At 43.7% G+C, this 14,599-nt stretch overlaps 1 protein-coding gene across 1 annotated transcript in view; it reads left to right on the top strand.

Moving 5' to 3' along the window:
* The window catches only part of LOC119178245 (beta-1,3-galactosyltransferase 1-like), a 77,108-nt gene that overhangs the window by 16,953 nt on the left and 45,556 nt on the right, over window positions 1-14,599 (top strand). The window lies entirely within an intron of this gene.

The following is a 14,599-nucleotide window of genomic DNA, read 5'->3' as shown; positions in this document are numbered from 1 at the left end:
GGTAAGCAAGAAATGCTTTTCTCAACGCCTTCGCTGCTAAAGGCGAGAAAAGGTCTAAAACGCGATGCTGTGCCTTCACGCTCACGTGACGGTGCCTGGCTGTGCAATCTTTGTGCATTTGCAATAGAACCGACGAATTGTTCACGTAACCATACTTCTCACCACCTGTTGGCAGATGTAGTCTGCCGTGCCTCTAAAAGCGTGCAGCTTCTTGGCGTTGTATAGCGTCATGAATTTTGTTGCATATGCATTGATTTTTCCACAGAACAACAACTGCTCTGGTAGAGCGTCATCTGCCTAGTAGACCAGCCGATTTATGTATTATGTCAATTATTATTATTATTATTATTATTATTATTATTATTATTATTATTATTATTATTATTATTATTATTATTATTGAGATCGCATGCACCTGAAGGCTAAGTGTTCTCCATTCAGCAAACAAAACAAAGAGTTCAGCTTTTTCCAAACTCTCTCTAAACGCCTACATAAACCATACCACAGTTCATTTATTGCATTATTAGAAAGAAATCTTCCGGACAGGCCAGCTGGGTTTTGGAAGTCTGTGCGCAAGCGGTCTAGCAAAAGTGGGGAGTCCTTCAGGCTAATTCAGGCATGCACTCGGATGGTGTCGACGTTGATGCCGTCGCTGACCTTTTTGCCACTCATTTTTCATTCGTTTATACGGCCTCATACTCTAGGACACAGATTGCACAACAGCCCAAGGCAGTTATCACATCCAGTGGTCTTAATACATGAAGAGATGAACTGGATGATAAGCAAATCTGCTCATGCATTAAGCGCTTAAAACCGTTCGTATCTGCTGGCTCAGGTGGCATTCCTTCCGCCATACTAAAGGCTTATGGTAGTTTATGTGCCCCAGTACTGACTACATTATTTAACAGCAGTCTGAACGCTTCCACATATCACAGAATGTGGAAAACTTCGCGTGTTTTTTCAGTATTTAAGCCGGGCTGCAAAACTGTTGTTTTTAATTATCACCCAATTTCTCTACTGTGTGCCACATCGAAGATCTTTGAGCTGGCTCATCACAACATATTGTATGTTAACGTTAATAATTCATTGATCCTTACTCAACACCGGTTCCTCCTTGGCCGCTCAACTGCCGGACATCTCGCTAGTTTCATGACGCAAATCTCTTCACGATTTCTCAGAGAGGACAGGTTGTCGTAGTCTACTGTTACCTGAACGAGGCTTTAACGTAGGAAACTATACACTGTTTTTAGGTAAACTTGCAAACTTTGATGTTTGCTCGTCTGTTGTGAATCTCCTGCACAGCTATCTGCCTAATAGATCATGTTTTACTGCCGTAAACGGCAAAACGTCTTCCTAGTACAAAGGAATTAGTTGAGTCCCTTAAGGATCGGAATTTGACCCACTCTTATGTTTAATTTACGTTAGCGATGTTTTTTTTTTGTGATTCGTCATTTTTCTTTTCTCTTGTATGCCCATGACACCAAGATATTTAAGCAAGTTCATTCAGTTAACGACTCTAGCTTGATACAGTCAGATTTCTGCTCTTTCACCGAATGGTGTGATAACAATAACTTCTGTCTAAATGCCTAAAAAACAAAACTAATGAGTATGTCTCACAAAACATTCATCGTCCCATTTCCATACAGTGTCAATACCATGTCCTTATATATGGTGTACAGTTTATGAATTCAGTGATCCTGGTGTTCTTTTGATACCATGCTAATTTTTTCTGCTTGCACTAAGTTTTTCTGCTTTTAATTTTTCTGCTTGCACTCTCGGCTGCGTTTCCATAATTTCTCGAGAATTCAGTTCTCCTACAGCCTTCCGCAAATTGTACACCGCAATATGTCTTCTTCAACTTGAATATGCATCTCTGATGTGGAAGGGCACGACTAAATCTCGCAGTGACGCCATTGGGCGAGTCCAGAAAAAAATCACAGGCATTTACAATAATAGTTTCGCTAGATATGACTCTAGATCTTGTTCTAACACTGCTAGATTGTTATCACTGCCATCACTTCACTGCCGACTAAATCGCGCTGACCTTTTATTTCTTTGCAAACTAGTTCATGGTATGATATCCTGCCCTTTACTTCTCAGTTGTGAATTTTCGCATTCCACGTAAGTTAACCAGAGAGAATCGACCGTTTCATATACCTGCCAACTTTTTCCAACACTCTAATGTTCACAGAATACGGAGTCTATATAATGTTTACTTTCATGGTCTTGATGTTTTCACAGTCCACAGTCATTGTTTTTATCTCTGCTCTGCCCTGTCTTAACATAGTTTTTCACACTGTACAGATTCTTTCCTTTTCCGTCTTTCAGGAAGGTTTCTACATAGTTGTCTGTAATGTTCTTTATTTTCCCCTTATTTTCCACGACTCTCGTCTTATCAGAGAATATTCTTCCCATTTTGCGCTAATTTTTTCCTGCGTGTTTTCACTCTTTAGTTGATTTTTCTAAAGAGTGTCTGTATCGTATATTTATTTGTAATGTTTAATTTTTGCGTGTGCCTGCACTAAGACCTCAAGGTTGTTCCAGGGCACGTTAAATAAATTTGTTGTTTGTTTGATTGATTGATTGTTGTTATTTACTTTAACTGCAGAAAGCATGCAAACAGTATGGAGTGTTATGCGTAAGGCTGTCAACAAAACAGCCTAAGTGCTAATGCAGGGATGCTTGGTATGATCAGTTTGAGCGAAGTCTGAGGAGGATAACGCCCACAATTGTCGTTGTGACATACAAGCAACCTCGTTGGATCACATAATGCTGCGTATATGTATACTCTCGCAGTGCACATAGTAAAGCACGTCCTTGTCTTTTGATCACAAATCATTCTTCCAGGCTGTGAATCACTCAGCGGCAAGCACAGGCAAGCTCGGAGTGCTTCAGCTTGCACGCTCCCTTTGACGTGGTCAGGCATTCGGTTTGAAGGTTCCCAACAGTATACGAGTGCGTTGTATCCCTGAAACTAGATGGACACTTACAAACATCGGTACAGCTGTATGGTAAACCCTTTCATGACGTCACGCTTGTGATCCGACAATATAGAAACCCAAGCTTTAAAAGTTTACTTCTTCTCCCTGTGGTCGACACAAGGGAGGAGAAGTTACGGCAGACAATAATGCGTAAAAATCATTAAATAATTTAGTATGCAATATATTGACCATTTATTATTCAACAAAAAGTTAGCACTTTCTGCGAACTAGCGACTAACGCACCGTTATACACACTAGGTGATGAATTCCTACGTACAAAGCTAGCCATATGTGAAATGTTTCTGCTGCTCTTCACAGCTTGTTCACCACGACCATGCATTATATTCACTACCGGAGCACAGGAATCTGTCTAAACGGCATAATATGATTCCATGACCATTTATGATGAGAAATCAATCAATTCGACTTGCACGAGATTAAGGCTAAAACTGTTCGGGCTGTTTAGGCTCTGGAGAACGCCGCAGCACTTGCAGTGAGCGACAGTGAGTAATTTGTGATAAGTAACAACACAGATCGCTCTAATTCAAAGAGCGAGGGTCAGAGCATGGAACATCGCCTCTATTCGAGAGAGAGAGAGAGAGAATAAGGATGAAAGAAAGGCAGGAAGGTAACCATGGCTGAGCCTACCAGGCTCAGCCATGGTTAACTTCTTTGTATATTGTCTTTGGATTCGTCGATACAATGAACCTCTTTCGAAAGCGCGTCTAGAAAGGCTCCATGGAGTCTTGCGTGCGGAGCCATGCAGCACCTTCCACGTAAAGCAATTCTTTTTATTTTTCGCGGCAAATCTGCCCAATATTTATATAAACAATTAAACCAATGATGCAATAGCTTAAGGAACGATCACTTCTCACAGGTTCGCTCATTAGTTGAGGTAATCACACTGAATCTCATTGATGGTAATGTCTGTGAACTACACTCCAGATCGAGTAACGGTATTGTATCGTCCAAGACAACGAATGGTACGCCTAACGATCACTGGTTCGAAAACATTTCGGGTGCAGCTCGTGAGTTGTGTGAGTCACTGTGGTGATACTTGAACTGGCGGTAGTCTTTGCTTTGGCACATAACAGCTGGGTCATTATACATAAGATAGAACAAATCATGGCTGGTCGAGCTTTAAATTTCTTATAAAATTTTATATCTTGTTGCCTAAGCAACTAGTGGAAAAAATAGATATGCATTTAATGGGTTTTGATGTAAAAAAATTCTCGAAACACAGTAAATCAGTAATGATGAAGAGGTGGAGTGCCACACTTACCTTTTCTGCAGTTTTTTTAATTTGGAGATAAATTACATAAAATATATTAAAACGGCATACATCACATTTGTTTGGCTGATTATATGCGTAATTTTACTTATGATCAAATATAATTCCATTCTCTGCGTATTGTAGATTTTTAAAATAAAAATTCTCAAATTCGATCTAAAACACTTTTTTTTTTGCCTAGTTTGCAGGCCATTACTTCAAAAAGGACCTATGACAGAGCGATGAAAATTCCGCATTACTTTCTCAGCATGCTTATTTATAGAACTGTAAAAGCCTATATTAATAACACTTTTGAATAAAAAGATATATTCACGCTGACTTAAAAACAAGAGCATGCAAGGGAAATTTCTGATGACGTAAAAAACATTGTGACACTTATATATTTTCGCTCTTATTCTCCTGCCCATAAGTTTTGGCAATCAATGAAAACATGTTGCGATTTTTTCCTACTGCTCTCCTTGACGATCGCCAAACCTCTTGACCACACGTCGTACAGCGGTGCATTAGCAAAAAAAAAAAAAAAAAAGATGCCTACTCCTGAATAATGTGTGAAAGAACGAAGGGTGCAATCGAGATTCTTAAAACAGACAGCACGCGCGTATTTAGTGCTATCCTGCGTACGCCGATTTCCTAGCTCTCTCTCTGGGAAGATTATTATCCGGTAAAAACATTGAAATGTCTTTGCAATCTGGAAACGCATGCACGTACAAACTGTTGATCGTAAGCGAGAGCACCAATCAATACAATTTCCACTCGGTCTGGCCATTGATCGGTTCGCTGTATTCGACTCGCTTTGAATGACAGGGCGGAGCTAGTTGGCAAACGCTCATTTTGCTAAAAGACAAGGCATGCAAACACGGACACAGGAAGTAAGTCAAGAGAAAGTAACGGCGCCAAAGAAAGGAGATTTTCGTGCCTTCCGTCTTTTTCGTCATTGATCGCCCGTTTGTAGCGTTTTTTTTACTGCTTTCTTGCGTCTGTGTTGACACGCCCTGTTTTTTAGAATGATAGTCTAACTTTATTTCATGAACATGGATGCACACGCGCGCACAGATAAACACAGGCAAGTGGGGACCTACGGGAACGTGTAATTATGCAGGCAGCTACGTAGACTCGTGGAATTCGGGCCATAAGAGTCGAGTGTCAGCCAGCGCCGCTCTCACGTCCATCCTACTTACGGGTGCCAGCAGCAAGCGTACTTGCGGGGTGCCAGAGGGGGAACACGTGACGGCGTGATGAGAAAACAGGTGCGCGGTGACAGCGCAGCTAATTTGAACCGCCGCGCGATTTACGGCGCCACCTCACGATGCGGGCATCATGCGCGGGAACTTTCTGAAGCCGCTGGAGAGGTACGCGCGTAAGGTCGAGCACAGTTGAGGAAGTAGCCTTAGCAGCGGGTGTCGTGACATTCGGGCACCCATTCAAATAAAGGCTTATCTAGCTAATTCTTCTTTGATACTTTCATTTTTTTTCGTGCCTTTTTACGTTTCACCTCGCTGAAAACGAAAGGCTTGGAGGGCGCTTGAACTTGGCCTTCACGCGCAGGACACGACAGCGTAATCGGGTCGGGGTCGCATCTCTAAGACAGGCTTCGCTTCAAGACAGACAGCCCAACCGAACCGCGAGGAAAAGAATCGTTATGCCCGTACTGTGCGATGTCTGTATAGGTTTGCAGTTGAGTTAGGGACATTAGACTGAAGACGTTCTCAGTTCACTAATGGTGACGTCGAAGTGGTAGTAATTTCGTACCGGTCAGAATTACATGTGGCGCGCCAAGCACCCCTGACTCAGGGATAGGAACGTCGTCATCACTGGATTTTTTTTTAGCCCGGGATCTTTAACGCTCTCACGTTAAAAGTGTGTCTCCATATATTTTTCGCATGTACCTATGTATACACGAGGCAACAGTAGAACCGGGTAACTTTCAACTATAGCTGCAGAAAGAAATAAACGCCAGCGCTCGAGAGCTTCACATGGTAATTTATGTGTTCGCCTAAGGCGATCAGAAGGCGAAACCTTCATTTTCTCAATTTTCTTTTAGGTCGGTAGTCATGACTTTCTTCTAATTCAACACCCATCCCCCCCCCCCCCGCCCCCATGGTGAAGGCTGTCGTACCTAACGAGTTTTAGCCTTGCCTCAGGGATCGGAAGCATTGCGATCATTGCCCCTAACGAGCTCCTGCTGCGTTTCCGGCATTGGCCCATCATCACATCGGCCAACCACCTGTCTAATCAGATGAAACGAACACTTACGGGACGTCAAAAAGCTTGGTGTTCTGTCAACACCAGATGACGCCAAACAGGGGCATAATCGTATGCTGATGAAGAGTCGCGTCGTTCGTGTTTACGCAGACGCCGCTGCAGATCGTCGCTTTTCGCGTTTGATGTGGCGCCCTGCGCTTTCACCTCGACAAAAAGTACTCACTTTCGAATGAAACGCCTTTTTGTAGAGATAGTGGCTTGTGGTTTAAGGAAGGAGCTTTATGTCTTCAAGGTGTAGAGGGTGTGCGGCGGATCGACTGACTGCGAGGCAAGGTGTCCGAGTGGTAAGTTTGTTTATTTTCCGTCTGCCGACCTGCAGCGGCGCGCGAGCGCGGGCCTCCGCCGCGAGAGGAAATGGAAAGAGGGGAGAAGGAAAGTGTACAAAAGAGATTAAATTACGCATACAGAACAGCACAGTGTCAGAGGTAACACACAGAGTAAGGTTTGCGGCACATAGTTTATGTTACGTGTGACTGCGTAGGCGCGAGAGTTTACAAACGCAACTTGGACGGTCATTTCCGACGCTCACCACAAAGCCGTAAAGGGGCCTGGAGCATCGTGGAAGAGGGGAGAGGGAATGAAAGTTTGATGAAAGTCTGGAGGAGTAGTCGCCTTCCCGAGATTAAGGCTCTTGGACTTTGCTCGAGATGAGAACCAGCACCACATTGGTGGTCATGATGCAGGGCGTTCGACACTTATGCCAGGGGCTTTGGGTTGGATTCGCACTGCCTCTGGCAGGAGGGTGCTTGGTGCTCAGTGGTGTGGGATCTTATATCTCGAAAGGCTCAGTTGAACAAGCTTCATTTTTCCAACACAACATATTGAACACTCTTCTGTGACCTTCCACCGGAGCTCTAGGTTTGCCAATGATGGTTACTTTTCGCCAAATTGGCGAATTTGGTGCGACATGGCAAAGTTTGGGCAATTTTTGGCTAACGTCTCTACAGAGTTATGCATCCTATACTCAGTGTCTTGAACACGAATGAATGACAACGTATTTTTTTTTCAATTTTGGTAGTCTTAGACCCATCACTAGAAGGTGCACTTTAAGTGAAATTCAGTTCGTCAGTACAACACCTATACATTCAGGAGGCACTGGCACACTGGTGCGTCCGCCAGCAACCTTCCAGCAAGATATAAGTCAGCGGACTGCTTCATGCGCTGCTATGCGGTGGCGTTATAGTAAGTTACATAGGTGATTTAAAAGCCTAAAACGATTTTCAAAGTTTCAGTGTTGAAGTGACTAAGTGACTATTTAGGAGCCTAAAACTTTTTTAAAAGTTTCGGTGACTAGGTGACTTGATGACTAAATGACGGTAGGCCACCTTGAGGACTTTTTCACTGCTTAAATAGCTTGTGGACTTTTTCACTGCTATAGCGTCTCCTAATGTGGTATCGAGGGTTTATATTAGCGATTACCATAGTTTCCTGGCTGGCGAAGAAGTGGGCTTTTTTTTTGGGGGGGGGGGGGGCAGCCTTCAGAAAATGTCCTAAGGCCAATGTGTAGCGTAAAAATCACCACGCAGAAAGCGTATCGCGGGCGTTGCGATAGTTACGCAGCACTTGCAAATTTGCTTTTGTTGTTTTGTAATTACGTTGTTCAATTATCGGACTCATGGTTCCATTGCCATAAAATTCTGTAAATTTGCGGGAAGGCTACGCACACCGTGCCTCTTTTATGGTAGCGACTGCTTCACCCTGTATTCGATACAACTAAAAGAATCACAAACTTTTGTTCTCAGGCGCTAGCATTCAAGGACGCTGCTGGTGTATACAGGCATGCGCTTCAGTGCTCCCATGGTGAAGCAGAGAAGTGCTTCTAAGCCAACTAATCTCTCCTGTGGTGTATTTGGTGATATGACTCGCGTTAAAGAGACGTCAATATGTAAGTTAGGGGTTGTGGATGGTACTGTATTCCATGGGACAACATAATTAGCAATTTTTATTACTAAGCAATTCGTAGATATGTAGGGTTACCGATCTTCTCGCGAAATTTGAAGAAAAAAGGTGATTTTTGGTGACTTTCGCTCATCGTGTATGTGGTTGATTTCACTCGAAAGTCAGCGGCACCCCTGACTGAAACCGCGAGCACCGGAAACTACGCCGGGCTTCAGCAGACTTGCGAGCATATTGTTATCTACTATAATACCGGAGGCATCTGCTGTTTATTCCACAGCCTTGCATTTAATTTCGAAAACAACTCCGCATAGACAACGGAAAAAGGAATCGAACAAACGACTGCAAACGCGCACGCAGTTATGAGCCTGCGCTTAATTTATCTCGCTAAGAAGGAGGGCGGAACAGCCGCGCGGAAAACAGAGTAGACAGGAAATACGCTCCCTTCCTGCCTAGTATATCTTTTCACGCCGCTTTCACGCTGCACTTTGCAAGATATGAAACCAAATATGTTGACCAACTACAGTTAAGACGCAGCCGAAGCCTGCCACGATGTAGGAAAGTTTGTCTCTTCTGTATTTGGGTGCGTGCGCGTGCGAACAAAGCGTTGTCGGCATTTTTATTCCCGTGTAGTGCAACGGGAGCCACCCAGGTGAAATGGGCAACTATTGACTCATTGTGACCGCTTCTGAACTATAATCTGGTTGGTTCCCGGCTTTTATTTAAATGTCCGATGCCATCAACTATAACATATGAAGTATAGGGCAATATCGACAGAAATACTGCCGTGCGCGTGCACGTGTGTGAGTGAGGGATTGAGAGTGTGGGTGTAAGTGTATGTGTTTGTGTGTTTGTGTGTTTGATTGATAGATATGTGGGGTTTAACGTCCCAAAACCACTATATGATTATGAGAGACGCCGTAGTGGAGGGCTCCGGAAATTTAGACCACCTGGGGTTCTTTAACGTGCACCCAAATCTGAGCACACGGGCCTACAACATTTCCGCCTCCATCGGAAATGCAGCCGCCGCAGCCGGGATTCGAACCCGCGCCCTGCGGGTCAGCAGCCGAGTACCTTAGCCACTAGACCACCGCGGCGGGGCGTTGTGTGTTTGGCTGTGTGTGTGTTTTAGCTTCTGTACATGCGTAAACAGGTGCTTTTTCTATGCATCATCATACACAGTAGACAGGTACCTGCTACCGAGACCTATCCACTGAACCATGCACAATACCATGGAATCGCACATAAGTTCTGTGCGGCTGCATGGTTTGCATAACATCAGACAAAAAAGAAAAACTTATACCCAATGACAAAGTGAATTACGCTACACTGTGAGCTGCTTCATCACTGTTATGTTTAGAGTACCAAATATAATAATATGACGTGATTTCATAATTAGGTACAAGTGCGCCTAACCCACCCACATGGTTAATTGTTAGGATCGGAACAAACAACGCTAGAAACCATATAATAGGCCCACAGACAGGGCACTATGCTAGCAGCCACTCGTGTATTGTCTTCAATGGCGTTTCCGACGCATGTGATGTGATGATTTGCAATGTGTCTGCGCAGACACCATAATATTTGGTTAGTATTTTGCAGCAAATTTGCGCGTTTACTGCACTAGCCCGACATGTACCAGCGCTTGTCCCGTCTGTCGTTCTACCACCGTCCGGTCTCTGCTAATCTTTGTTCCGGTGCCGATAATTAAACAGCCACACTAGCATTGCTACCTCTAAATATATCCGACAATCAGATAATGGCGTCAAGGGCAAAAACAAAGGGTTAAAAGATTGTGTACAAACAACAAAGCTACACAGAATGTAAAGGAAAACGTGCACTTCAAGCGTTTAGCAAGCTACTCGTATATATAAAAAGCTATAGACATCAAAAATGGCAACAAAGCTTACAGACTGCCGCTTACAAAATAGAAATAAAATAATAGTTTTATACAAAACATTAATACTATTACCACACCTAAACGCTGCCCCCACAGCCTGTCAATGGTGGTCGATCTGAACAGCCTTCAATATCTAAACATGACCGCAAAACGTTTCTGTTTCAGTCCCCCTACACGTACTCGCATGTCAGCCCAAGAAAAACAGTACACGCAGATGTACTTTAAATAAGTGCAAGTGACCCGCATTGATTTGAAATCTTTACCTATATACGGCGTTCCTCGTATCAAGACGTGGTTTCGGCTCTATAACGCAAGTAAGCCCAAGTTTTACACAAATTACGGAAAATTCAACAGCTATACCTTCTCTTACGTCCACTATCATACTTCCCACATAGAAGGAACATATAGCTATAAGAAAGCGCCTCGAACATGTAAAATAAGCGTGCGTGTTTTATACGCATCAAAGTTTTCCCCTTCCTTCCTGAGACAATGCGCTTCATCAATATCGGCAGCTCAGACAGTGTTTTGTGCCACCCATTGTATGTGATCGTCACGGCAGGCGTATTGGGGCGCGTCGCGACCGGCGCCCGAGGGTGCGATGTTCGCGCGCATGCGCACCTTCATACACAAAAAAGACGCCTCTTAAAATTTCGTAGCAGCACTCACCCCCGTATTTACAAACGCTCCTCCACTCGACTGTCACCCTTCACTTGACAGAGTTGAGCACTGCGCCACAGCTCGGCTAAAAAAATGCGCTGCGCTACTCAAGAATCGCAGCGGATTATCGTTGATATGCAGTGACTTGCCGTGCCTATAGACGGCGATACCGTCGGCTTTCTCAAGTGAAGGTGAAGCGTTGAGTTAAGGGACGTTCTAGATTACGGGGGTTGATGCTTCAACGAAGACGCGTGTTTATCGTAAATGCAGCCATTGCTTGTACGGAGGCAGTTTCGTTGGGCCGTTCTGCGTCCGAATCGAATATCTCATAGGAGGGCCAGAGGTTTCCAACAATGATGCGGCGTGATTTACAGCGAACAACCATGCTCGTACAAGCTAAAGGAATCATGCGCATGCACTAGCTGCTTTCGCTCCTGTGTAACGTTGGTTCCCTTCTTCGAGCTGCACGCAGTAAATTTTCGCAGACTATCGCAGGTTTTCTCGCCGCAAACTTCAGCACCGTGAAAAATACAAAAGCTGTACATCTATATGAAGAGCTTCCGGAGTGTTTACCATTAAGTGTTAGGGCTCAGTGCGTACCAAAGTAGGGCTATCGACTATCATGCACGAAAGCAACGCCACGTGCGTACATTATCGATTTGCTTTTCTGTAACGTCGAGATGTGACGCAATGCAAAACGTATTGAGTGAAATACAACAGTTCTGAGCAGAACAGGGTTTCAAATATTATTATTTGTACTGTAAGGCGTTGCGGGCTGTCGCTGCAGCCAGTGATCGATTTTGTACGGAAAACGGTAGGTGATTCGCATGTGCGATGTATTTCACGTCTCGCACGTTTTGAATGGCGAGTCTATCCATCTATCAAATGCTATTTATCTGTCTATCAAATTCCTTGAACGGCGAAAAATGTGTTTCTGATTTTAAAAAAAAAACGAGAAAACGCTCGAAGTGCTGCAGGTCGCGGGATTGAATCTTGGCTGCGGCGGCTGCATTTTCGATGGAGGCGGAAATGTTGTAGGCCCGTGTGCTCAGCTTTGGATGGACGTTAAAGAACCCTAGGTGGTCGAAATTTCCGGAGCCCTCCACTACGGCGTCTCTCGCAATCATGTGGTGGTTTTGGGACGTTAAACCCCACATATCAATCAATCAAAGCTCGAGGTGGTCAAAACACTAAAACAAATATATTTAAGATTTTAAATCCTAATTCACTGCTGAATTCTTTCGACAGGCTGAGATACTACCTGTTCATCACCTTCACAATTTTAAGTTAGCATAGACGATTAGGTGTGAAGCGAAAGAAAATCGACATTTTTTGCATAACCTCTCTACACTGCAGCCAAATGCTACATTGTTTGATACACGAAATAATGAATTATCGAAAATAAAAACTACCATAACAAACTACTCCAAAGATTAGTTATTCCACGTAGTTCCTGTAAACGTTACTTGATAAATGTTTGAAAGCTGGCAAAGATTTCTTGCGCATACCCAATTGTGCGAAATACACTTGTTTAGTCTTTGATCATTCTTTGCAGTTGCCACGATGTTATTATTGATGTTATTTTTTTTTAATTTGCGCTTTGTTTGTTTGGTTGCATGTTATTTGAGTTTGTACTGCTGACTGTTGCCACTGATGTCGTGTTGGAAGATGGCTGCACGCCCTTGTCAAGCTGCCTCTTTCGGAGAGCAGTTTTTACCTGCATGCAGCGGTCCTCTATGAAATGTATTGGTAAGAAATAATAATAATAATAATAATAATAATAATAATAATAATAATTATTATTATTATTATTATTATTATTATTATTATTATTATTATTATTATTATTATTAGATGCATGTCAATGTATACAGACAGAAATAGGGCTGCCATCACCGGGGACATAACGAATACAGTTTGTTGGAAAAAGATCAACGATGAAGAAGATGGTTTGTTCGGCCTTCTAACCACAAAAGCAATGAAGAGCTCGTTTCGCAGAACGTCCGGCTTCGTCGTGGGAGTGGGAAGTGCGGGAGATGCTTCTACGCAGCCCCGCTCCCACTGATACGCTCATGGCTGTCCAGCGGGCCCGAGAGGTTGTAGGCAGGCGCGTTTTGCCCGTTCCTACGTGGGACTAAACCGGGTGCGTAACACAGTCGTGTTCCGCAGGACCAATATGAAGTTATTCCCTTCTCTTCGTCGTTGGTGTCGACGTTGTTGGTTGTGGGCGAAAAATCATCATCTTGTGGGTGACCAAAAAAAAAAGAGAAATATGCGAATAAAATAAATAAAATTTCGGGTCTGATAGGGGACAGAAGAAGGGTGGTTTGCATGGGGATTTGGTGTTTTACCATACTGCGACGCGTCTGCTTGTGAATGCAGTGAAAATATTGGTTGATAAGTGGGGTTTAACATCCCAAAACCACCATATGATTGTGAGAGACGCCGTAGTGAAGGGCTCCGGAAATTTCGACCACCAGGGGTTCTTTAACGTGCACCCAAATCTGAGCTCACGGGCCTACAGCATTTCCGCCTCCATCGGAAACGCAGCCGCCGCAGCCGGGATTCTATACCGGGACCTGCGGGTCAGCAGCCAAGTAAGTACCTTAGCCACTAGACCACAGCGGCGGGGCTACAGTGAAAATACCTTTGTCTGCTTGATAATGTAGTTAAAGTAACCTTCATGCTCTACAAACACACGGTTTTTGTATGCATGCTTGACATTACAGCATGAAATATTGCACTAATAATGCGTGGTACAAGCGTACATTTCCAGCGGGCGTCAGAACATGCGATTATCATAATGAATTCATGGCTTAAAGCTGGTCAGCCACTACTCAAGGCACTCATTACTGCGACCATTCTCTTAAGGCCACGTAGGGGGTGCACAGCAAGTTCGAAAATATTTCGGGCACTAAGCGTTTGAAGTACGCACTAGGGATAAAATATCGCTATCGCCTTCTGTTCATAAAGCTGAAGTTTGAGGATCCCCCAATTTTTGTAAAGAAACATTTTTGGCACGCATCGGGAGGCTCGATTTTTTCACCATTCCCGTCGTATTCACTTTTACAAGAAGAGCTTCGTGTCGAAATCGGATACACAGCTTGCTTCGCACGCGAAATAGACGTGTCCTCAACAGTTCACGACCATCGATGCTCACGTTCACGTTGCTTGATGGATATTGCAGTCATTATTACCATAATCATTAAGGGCATACATTTCGTGGCGGGCTGAATGATATAATCTTGTTCGAAGGATTAAGGGCCAAAGTTGATTGTGATATTGGAAAGAATAGTACTCTGCTCAGGCTTCTGAGAAGCATTCTAAAGCAGTAATTTCTAACTGTTACTGCGTACAAACTAAAGAAGTTTCGTTTCAATGGTCTGCATCTCGCCTTTTCCAAAACCAGGCCTCAGCGAAAGGGTGCATTGTCTCAAACAATAATGATCTGAGCGAAAATGTGTCTATTAATAATCAGATTGCCCCTTGTATCCGTAGAGCGGTCACTATAAATCAATCCTAATAAATATCTACGCAAGCTACTTTCGTTTATGTAGATATTTATGCTCTCTGTGTGTGTGTGTGTGCGTGTGTGCGTGAGTGTGTGTGTGT

This window comes from Rhipicephalus microplus, chromosome 1 (assembly GCF_043290135.1).
Source record: "Rhipicephalus microplus isolate Deutch F79 chromosome 1, USDA_Rmic, whole genome shotgun sequence".
NCBI classification, from domain to species: domain Eukaryota; kingdom Metazoa; phylum Arthropoda; class Arachnida; order Ixodida; family Ixodidae; genus Rhipicephalus; species Rhipicephalus microplus.
The sequence above is the reverse complement of the archived record's forward strand: the minus strand, read 5'-3'. Positions and strand labels throughout refer to the sequence as shown.